Below are 8,314 nucleotides of genomic sequence, written 5' to 3'. Positions count from 1 at the left end.
GGGGGGGGGGACCCCCCCCCAAAGGATGGGGCCCCCCCCCGGTGGGGGGGCCCCGGCCTGGGGGGGGGGGGGGGGGGGCTGAGACCAGGTGGGAGACTTCGTTCTCCCCTCCCTCCTGTGGATCAGAGACAGAGACTCACAGGGGGCAGAGCTGTGCAGCTGGGCAGGGATGGGGATCCCCTCCCCCATGATGCAGAGCCTCCCCCCATCTGGGCAGACCCCAGCTTGAGGGGCTGGGAAGGGGGACTCTGTTTCCCCCCATGTGGAGGGGACAGCAGGAGGTTGGGGGCATGCATTGGACAGCCAATGAAGGATGGCTGAGCTTGGGTGCCCTTAGTAATGTCTGGTACATTGGGAGGCAAGTTCTTTTGATAGATGTAATATTTTTTATTAGACCAACTGAGTAGTTGGAAAAAAGTTTTTTTAAGCCATCTGATGGAATCATCCTTCTTCAGGCATAGGGAGTCTCTGCTGTTCTGAGTCTCTTCTGTCTTTGGAGACTCAGAATAGTAGAGACTCCCTAAGCCTGAAGAAGGGTGATTGCGCCTGAAAGCTTGCAAAGAACTTTTTTCCGACTCTACTCAGCTGGTCTAATAAAAGATATCACATCTACCCAAAGAACCTTGCCTGCCTATGTTGTTAGACCAACACGGCTACAACCAAAAACCCTGGTACATTGGGAGACATGTGAGCGCACCTTCTGGTCTTGGCCAGTGCATGTATCTGTTTGTCTTCCTCAGCCAAAGAGTGAACATGAACCTCGTTCATTAACACTCCACACTATACAGCTCAGAGAACCCTGTGATGATTGGATCAATTCTCCCTTGGGCTTTTGACTGTCTGTATTTATCCTACTTGAAGCACAGATGGAATAGCATTCCATGACTTTTTCTGATGAGTAATTTTTCTGTCAGATGTTGAAAGAAATTTTCCTATGTACTGCTCCCTGCATAAGGCCCTACTGAATTCAAGACAAAAGTTGGGCATGGTATGGTTCCTTTAATTTTGTACATCTCCTTGCCCCACCCCTCCAACTGCTGACTGGTAGAGGGGCTCCACTTGCAGCTCACTCCTGATTAGCATGGAAGCAATAACTGCAGTTTTAAACATAGATTTAATAGATTTCTAGGGTCAGAAGAGACGTATTAGATCATCGAGTCTGACCCCATGCTCTGGGCAGGAAAGAGCGCTGGGGCCAAGTAACTGTTCAATATCTTCATCAGTGATTTGGACGAGGGGGTGCAAAGCACCCTGTTCAAGTTTGCTGATGACACTAAGATGTGGGGGGATGTGGGCACAATAGAGGGGAGCAACAGGCTACAGTTGGACCTAGATAGGTTACAAGGATGGGCAGAGGAGAACAGGATGGGGTTTAATATGGACAAGTGTAAGGTGATGCACCTGGGGAGGAACAATCGGCACCATACATACAGGCTGGGGAACTCCCCTCTTGTCAGCACGGAGGTGGAAAAGGATCTGGGAGTCATTATTGACTCCAAGATGAACATGAGTCGGCAATGTGGGGAGGCGGCTAGGAAGGCCAACTGCACCTTGTCGTGCATCCACAGATGCATCTCGAGCAGGTCCAAGGAGGTGATCCTCCCCCTCTATGCGGCACTGGTCAGGCCGCAGCTGGAGTACTGCGTCCAGTTCTGGGTGCCGCACTTTAAGAGGGATGTGGACAGCATGGAGAGGGTCCAGAGGAGGGCCACTCGTATGATCAAGGGACAGCAGGGTAGGTCCTATGAGGAAAGGTTGCGGGACCTGAACCTGTTCAGCCTTCAAAAGAGAAGGCTGAGGGGGGATCTTGTGGCCTGTTATAAACTGGTTAGGGGGGATCAGCAGGCGCTGGGGGAGTCCCTGTTCCCCCGAGCGCCGCAAGGAGTGACCAGGAACAATGGTCACAAGCTGGCGGAGGGAAGGTTTAAGTTGGACATCAGGAGGCGCTACTTCACGGTCAGGGCTGCTAGAGTCTGGAACCAGCTTCCAAGTGAGGTGGTGCAGGCTCCCACCCTGGGGGTTTTTAAGAGGAGGTTGGACGACCACCTTACTGGGGTCATTTGACCCCAGTGCTCTTCCTGCCATGGCAGGGGGTCAGACTAGATGATCTGCTCAGGTCCCTTCTGACCCTAGAAACTATGAAACTATGAAACTAGAACCAGGTGTTTGTCTAATCTTCTGAAGACCTCCAAGGTAGGGGAAAGCACCACTTCCCTTGGAAGCCCATTCCATATTTTGGCAATCCTCACTGTAAATAATATCTTCCTGATGTCCAATCTAAATATGCTGTCCTTCAGTTAATGGCCATTGTTTCTAGTAACCCCCAGGGGTGCCCTGGTAAACAGAGTATCCCCTATTATCTGCTGACCTCCCGATGAATTTGTAGACAGCCACAAGATCACCTCTCAGCCTTCTCTTGCAGAGGCTGAAGAGATTCAGGTCCCTCAATCTGTCTTCATAGGATTTTACATGCAGGCCCTCAGCCATACCTGTAGCCCTCCTGTAAACCCTTTCCAGGTTATCCACATACCTTTTGAAGTGCGATGCCCAAAACTGGATGCAGTACTCCAGCTGCTGCCTCACCAATGCCACATAGAGGGGAAGTATCACCTCCCTAGACCTGCTTGTGATGCACCTACTAATGCAGGAAAGCCTTACTTATTACTTCGTCACATTGGCAACTCGTTCTCTTTTGCATTGACTATGACTCCAAGATGTCTTTCTGCTGCTGTGCTACTTAGAATGGTACTTCCCAGTCTGTAGGTGTATTGGAGATTCCTTCACCCCAAGTGCAGCACTTTGCACTTATCTTCGTTAATTTGCATCTGAGTCTGATCCACCCATTTCCTCAGTCTATCCAAATCCACCTGAATTCTCTCCCTACCCCCTAGTCTGATTACTAAACCCCATAGTTTGGCGTCATCTGCAAATTTGGACGAAGTGCTTTCTACACCCTCATCCAAATCGCTGATGAAGATATTGAACAGTACTGGCCCAAGGACAGAGCCTTGGGGGAGACCACTGCCCACATCCCTCCAGGGGGACACCAACCCATCCACCACCACTCTCTGTGTTCATCCCATAAGCCAGTTTTCCACCCACCTGACCATGAAAAAATCCACGTCACAGCTACTTAGTTTACTTGTAAGAATTGGGTGCGACTCTGTCAAAAGCCTTTTTAAAATCCGAGTAAATAACATCTACCTCCACTCCTGCATCTAAGCACTTTGTGACCTGATCATAAAAAGAGACCAGGTTAGTCAGGCAGGATCTGCATGCTGTAAACCCATGCTGGTTGCCCCTTAACATTGTTTTACCTGCTGGCCACCTACAATTGTGATCCTTAATGATTTTTTCTAAGGTCTTGCCAAGAATAGAGGTGAGCCTAACCAGCCTATAATTATCCGGGTCCTCCTTCCTCCCCTTCTTGAAAATAGGGACCACGCTGGCCCTTTTCCAGTCGTTTGGGACCTGTCCTGAGTACCACAAGTGCTCAAACAGTTGTGTCAGTGGTTTCGCTATGACACCGGCCAATTCCTTTAGTACCCTTGGGTGAAGATCATTGGGGGCCTACCAACTTAAATATGTCCAACCCCTCCAAGTGCCCCTTCACTAGGTCAGTGCTAACCATTAGTGGATTGGGATCTCCCTCAAGCCAAACTAAAGTCTCATTGGGAGGTGTGTTTGTATTTGTGTCCAGGAACACAGATGCAAAGAAATTGTTTAAGAGCTCAGCTTTGTCCATCCTATTTGTTACGAGTTGCTCTAGTCCATCCCGTAGTGGCCCTATGTTACCCTTCTTCTTGCTCCCTATATACTTAAAGAAGGACTTTTTGTTACCCTTAATCTTTGTTGCCAGCCTGAATTCCATTTCTCCTTTGGCCTTCCTTACTGCTTCCCTGCAAGCGTGAGACAAGCAGGTATACTCCTCCTTGGTGGCTGTCCCCTGCTTCCACAGCCTCTAAGCCTCTCTTTTCCCCTGCAGGCTTTCCTGGATTTTCCTGTTTAGCCAAGAAGGTTTATTGACTCTTTTGCATCCTGTTATGTGTACTGGGATGGTACCCCTATGTTTCTGCTGGATCAGTCCCTTGAGGAACTCAGACCCTTCCTGGACTCCCAACTCACCAATGTTATTACCCTTCAGTCCCATTGTATATAATCTCCTGAGCTCATTGAAGTTGGCCTTCTGGAGTCTAGCACTTCTGCCCTACTAGTTGTCTCTCCCACCTTTTGCGGAATATTGAATCCTATCAATATAGGTGGTCACTATCTCCTAGATTACCTTGTACCTGCAGATCCCCCACCAAGTCCTTCCCATGTGGCCAGCACCAAGTCAAGTAAGGCATTTCCCCTAGTGGGGCTGCATACCTCCTGTCTTAGATCCAGGTCCTGGATGCAGGTTAGGAATGTACGTGAATGGGCAGGCCTGGCCTACTGCTCCTCCCAGCATATGTCCAGGTAATTTAGGGACATGGTGCTGTCTTTGTCTCCCTGCAGTCAGCAGCAGGCAGAGGGCCCACCGGGGCCCCTCAGCCAAATCAGTGGAAGAAGACAAAAATATTATCATATATAAAACCGCAGTTTTCACCTCCCTGTCAATCAGGAGCAGGGCACCTGCCCAATCAGTTGTGGAGGGTGGGGGGAGGGCGGGAAAGTGTGGGGGAAACTGCAAGTTTAAAGGGGCCACAGTATACCCCACTTCTGCCATGAATTCGGTAAGGCCTTATGAACGAGGCAAGGATTTTATTTTTGTATTTGTTTAAATATTATACTAGACTTGGCTGTTTGATATTTAAAAAAAAAAATTTAATGCAAAGTAATAGGGTAGGGTAATTATAGGGTAGTGTCCTGTTATCTTACCTGAAAATGTATAAAGCATCTGTAATACATTCGTCATTAGGGAGGGGAAAAAAACCTACTAGGTTTATTTAAGAATATCTCAGTGGTGGATGAATTTCTGGAGTGCAAAGTGTCAGGGTTACAAAGTCTTGTTAGCAGTATATTTGGAAAGTGCATGCCAAACATCAGAATAATAGGCTACACCTGCTATTGATTTAGCGACAACTGTGACTACTTAGAATTGATTCTGTGTTTTTATTAGACTAAATATTTTGAAAAAAATTCATTCAGGATGACCTAACTGTAACTAGGGATCATGTTCCCTGCAGAATTGTAATTTACAACATAACTAGAGAAGATGTAATTTTATAAGCATGTAGAAACTGAGGAATCTCTAAATAACTTATAAGCCGTTTGGAAACAAATAAAACTCACGCAGCTGTTAGAAGCCATGGTATAAGTTTGATGGCATGTCATAATTAATTTTGGGACTAGTCAAATTACAAGGCAAAACCTAAAATGTGTTTTAAGCTTTTGATTTGGTTATATTTGATAGAGAAATTTATGGCAGGGTTGTTTTTTTTTTTTTTTTTTTTTTTTTTTTTTTTTTTTTAACACTATCATAATATAGCCCTCTTAATTTTTTTACGTAATTGTCACTACAGACTGCACACTTGCTTAGTTTACATGATTGACAAGAAACACATGCAGGACTGGATTTTTGTTTTACTTACAAAACCTTTATTCATTTACATTCAGGCATACACATTTCAAAATATTACATCAATAATGATCATCCACAGTACATCCTGCCTACTAACAGTAAATTACTAACAGATGAATTTTGAAAGAATGGCCAATGCATTCTTTTACTCCTGTTAAATGGCAAGATTTCTGGCATGTGGACTATGACTAGGTTGCAACATTTCCAAAGAAACAAAGCGTTTAGTTGATTTTTAAGTGCCAAGCCTTTGTTAGCAAATCATGACTATGTTTAGGGAAAAAAAAAAACAATGTGAAAAACTGATAGGCCAAGGAGTCCCAGTGGCATCTCTGCCCTTCACCACTGATTGGCCAAAAGGGCTGCTGTTCATATGGCCCTGCCCCCACTACTGATTGGTGGAAAGGGGTGGGGCTGCACGACAGGCAGCCCTTTCAGCCAATCAGTGGCAGAGAGGGGAGGGGGCAGCTGTCATCTTGGCTGCTTCCTTGGGTGCTGGTGGCTTCTCTTCCCCGGCAGGCTGCTACAGTGGCCATAAGCCTATTATTTTCAGTACATTTTTTCCCCCCAGTGATTCTAAAGATTCTCTGTAAACACGCAAGTTCCGCATTTTTCCATAGCAAACTGATTTCTAGAATCCCTGCTGATTAGTAGCCAAGTTATCCATTACGTATGGCTCTGTTATGTGTAGTGCCTCACAGTCTTTGTTTATCTTCACAATTCCCTTGTGGCAAGGGGGATCCAGGGTCAGGGGTGGTGCAGTGGTACAGTTGCACCCCCCTTTGGTTCCTGATCCACCCCAACTTTAAAAACAACAGTCTGGGAGGAGCAGTGGTATTTCTATTAAATGAAGTGCTGAGGGAGTCAATTAACATCATGGATCATTATATTCTATTTGATCCCTGCTAACTTCTCTTCATTCCTCTAATATTAATGTTTTTCTCTTCCTTTTAATGGTTGTGATATTCCACTATTCATAGTAGCCTTTCTTCTGCAACTTTGCTTTCTGTTAGCCATTTCTGGTAATGTCCCTCAGTTCACAGTGCTGTTTCACAGACTTCTTATCTCTAGCTAAAAAAATTAATTTAGGTGTCGTAATATTAAATTAGGTATGGAAATGACTGACAGTGAAGTATTGGAGTCACTTTAAAGACACTTAAGACTAGATTTTGTTTTATGAATTGGAGTAAGAGGTGTATATTCGGCCTGTGTGAATAGTAAAGTATTCGATTCAGATTTGACTGATTTGGAGGACAGTGATTAGATTTAGAGATTCGGATCACTGTCCCAAATCAATTTGGCTGAATAGGCTTCTGAAGATTCAGCGCTGATTCGGAGAGATTGGGTGATTCAGATTGGCCTGGGAGAGTCAGGCACAGCCGGGCAGCTGTAGGTTCTTCCGTGGCTCCTCTGGCTGTGCCTGCCTCTCCCCAGGTGGGAGCCATGGGAGAAGACCCCATGGCTGCCTTGCCTGGCCCCATCCCTCACCCGGCCCCAGCCTAGTCCCAGCACTTAAGAAAAAAAAAGCCCCGCACTCACTGGCTGCAGCAGCAGTGATTGGGCCTCTGGGTGCTCATGGCAGAGCCCCTCTGTGCAGCGCATCACAGTGTGGGGCAGCAGGAATTGCCCCTCTGCCTGGCAGTTGAGCAGCAGCTGCCCCACGGTACAGGAGCAGTGCCACTTGGCAGGGTGCTGTGTGCTGTCTGGAAGCTGGGGCCACTGGGGCTGAGCAGTGCCAGGCTCTGGCTGACATATGGAGCCTCCCCAGCTCCCAGACAGCACACAGTGCCATGCGTAGCCACGCTGCCTCCCACAGCCCCACGCTGAATGGGGAGGCTCTGCCATGAGCCCTCGCAAGTAAGTCCCAAATGCCGCTGTTGCAGACAGTAAGTATGGGGCTTCTTTTTTTTTTTAAAGCTCTGTGACTGCAGCAGTGGTGATTGGGGCCTCTGGGCCCTTGTGGCAGTCCCCCTGCACAGCAAAGGGCAGAGAGGGGCAGCAGGGATTGCCCCCCCCCCCGCGCTTGGCACCCATGTAGCAGCAGTTGCATTGTGCAGGTGCAGCGTGGCTCAGCAGGGTGCTGTGCGCTGTCTGGGAGCTGGGGCTGCTGGGGCTGAGTGGTGTCAGGCTCTGGCTGACAGGTGGAGTTGCTCCAGCTCCCACACAGTGTGTGGCACCCTGCTGAGCCACACTGTACCTGCATCATGGGGCAGCTCCTCTGCGGGTGCTAAGTGTGGGGGAGATCCCTGCTGCCCCCAACTGTCCCACATTGCAGAAGGGGGGGTGCGGGTCTCTGTCACCAGCCCTCAGAGGCCCCTATCGCTGCTGCCAGTGCCGGGCCTTTTTATTTATTTATTTTTTTATGTACCAGGAGGCTGAGCCAGGTAGGGGATGGGACTGGGCAAGGCAGCTGTGGGGGCTTCTCCCATGGCTCCTCCAGCTGTGCCTGCCTCTGCCTGGCCCAGGTGGTGGAGGGCGGTGGTGTGATGCAGGTGCAACTCGCTCCAGGTGGCAGCCCGCATCAGTGCTGGGAGTGGGGGCTGTGTCTTGCTGCCACTTGCCCCCCTTCTGCCTGGAGCGAGCTGTGCCGCATCCCATTCCCCACCCCAGCTAGGCGAACAGCAGCAGGGCAGAGCCCCTGCTCCGAGTGTTCCTGCACCTGCATCCTGTGCTCCCCCGCCCGCCTCCCTCCCTGAGTAACGCCCCCCCACCCTAGCTGGGCAGCTTGTCCCAGCCCCAATCCCTTCCTCCCCC

The 8,314-nt window shown here is 48.8% G+C and overlaps 1 protein-coding gene and 1 long non-coding RNA gene across 2 annotated transcripts in view; one reads left to right on the top strand and one right to left on the bottom strand.

Annotated features, from left to right (window-relative positions):
• Nucleotides 1-7,373, bottom strand: part of LOC109289134 — a 14,344-nt gene extending 6,971 nt beyond the window's left edge. Inside the window, exon 1 of the long non-coding RNA XR_002095305.1 lies at nucleotides 7,363-7,373. This is a non-coding gene — a long non-coding RNA (uncharacterized LOC109289134). The remainder of the gene's footprint in view (nucleotides 1-7,362) is intronic.
• The window catches only part of HDAC11 (histone deacetylase 11), a 143,783-nt gene that overhangs the window by 119,064 nt on the left and 16,405 nt on the right, over nucleotides 1-8,314 (top strand). The window lies entirely within an intron of this gene.

The sequence above is a fragment of the Gavialis gangeticus genome, unplaced genomic scaffold (assembly GCF_001723915.1).
Source record: "Gavialis gangeticus isolate Ggan-Ray unplaced genomic scaffold, GavGan_comp1, whole genome shotgun sequence".
Taxonomy (NCBI): Eukaryota; Metazoa; Chordata; order Crocodylia; family Gavialidae; genus Gavialis; species Gavialis gangeticus.
This window is presented reverse-complemented; position numbering and strand designations above follow the sequence as displayed.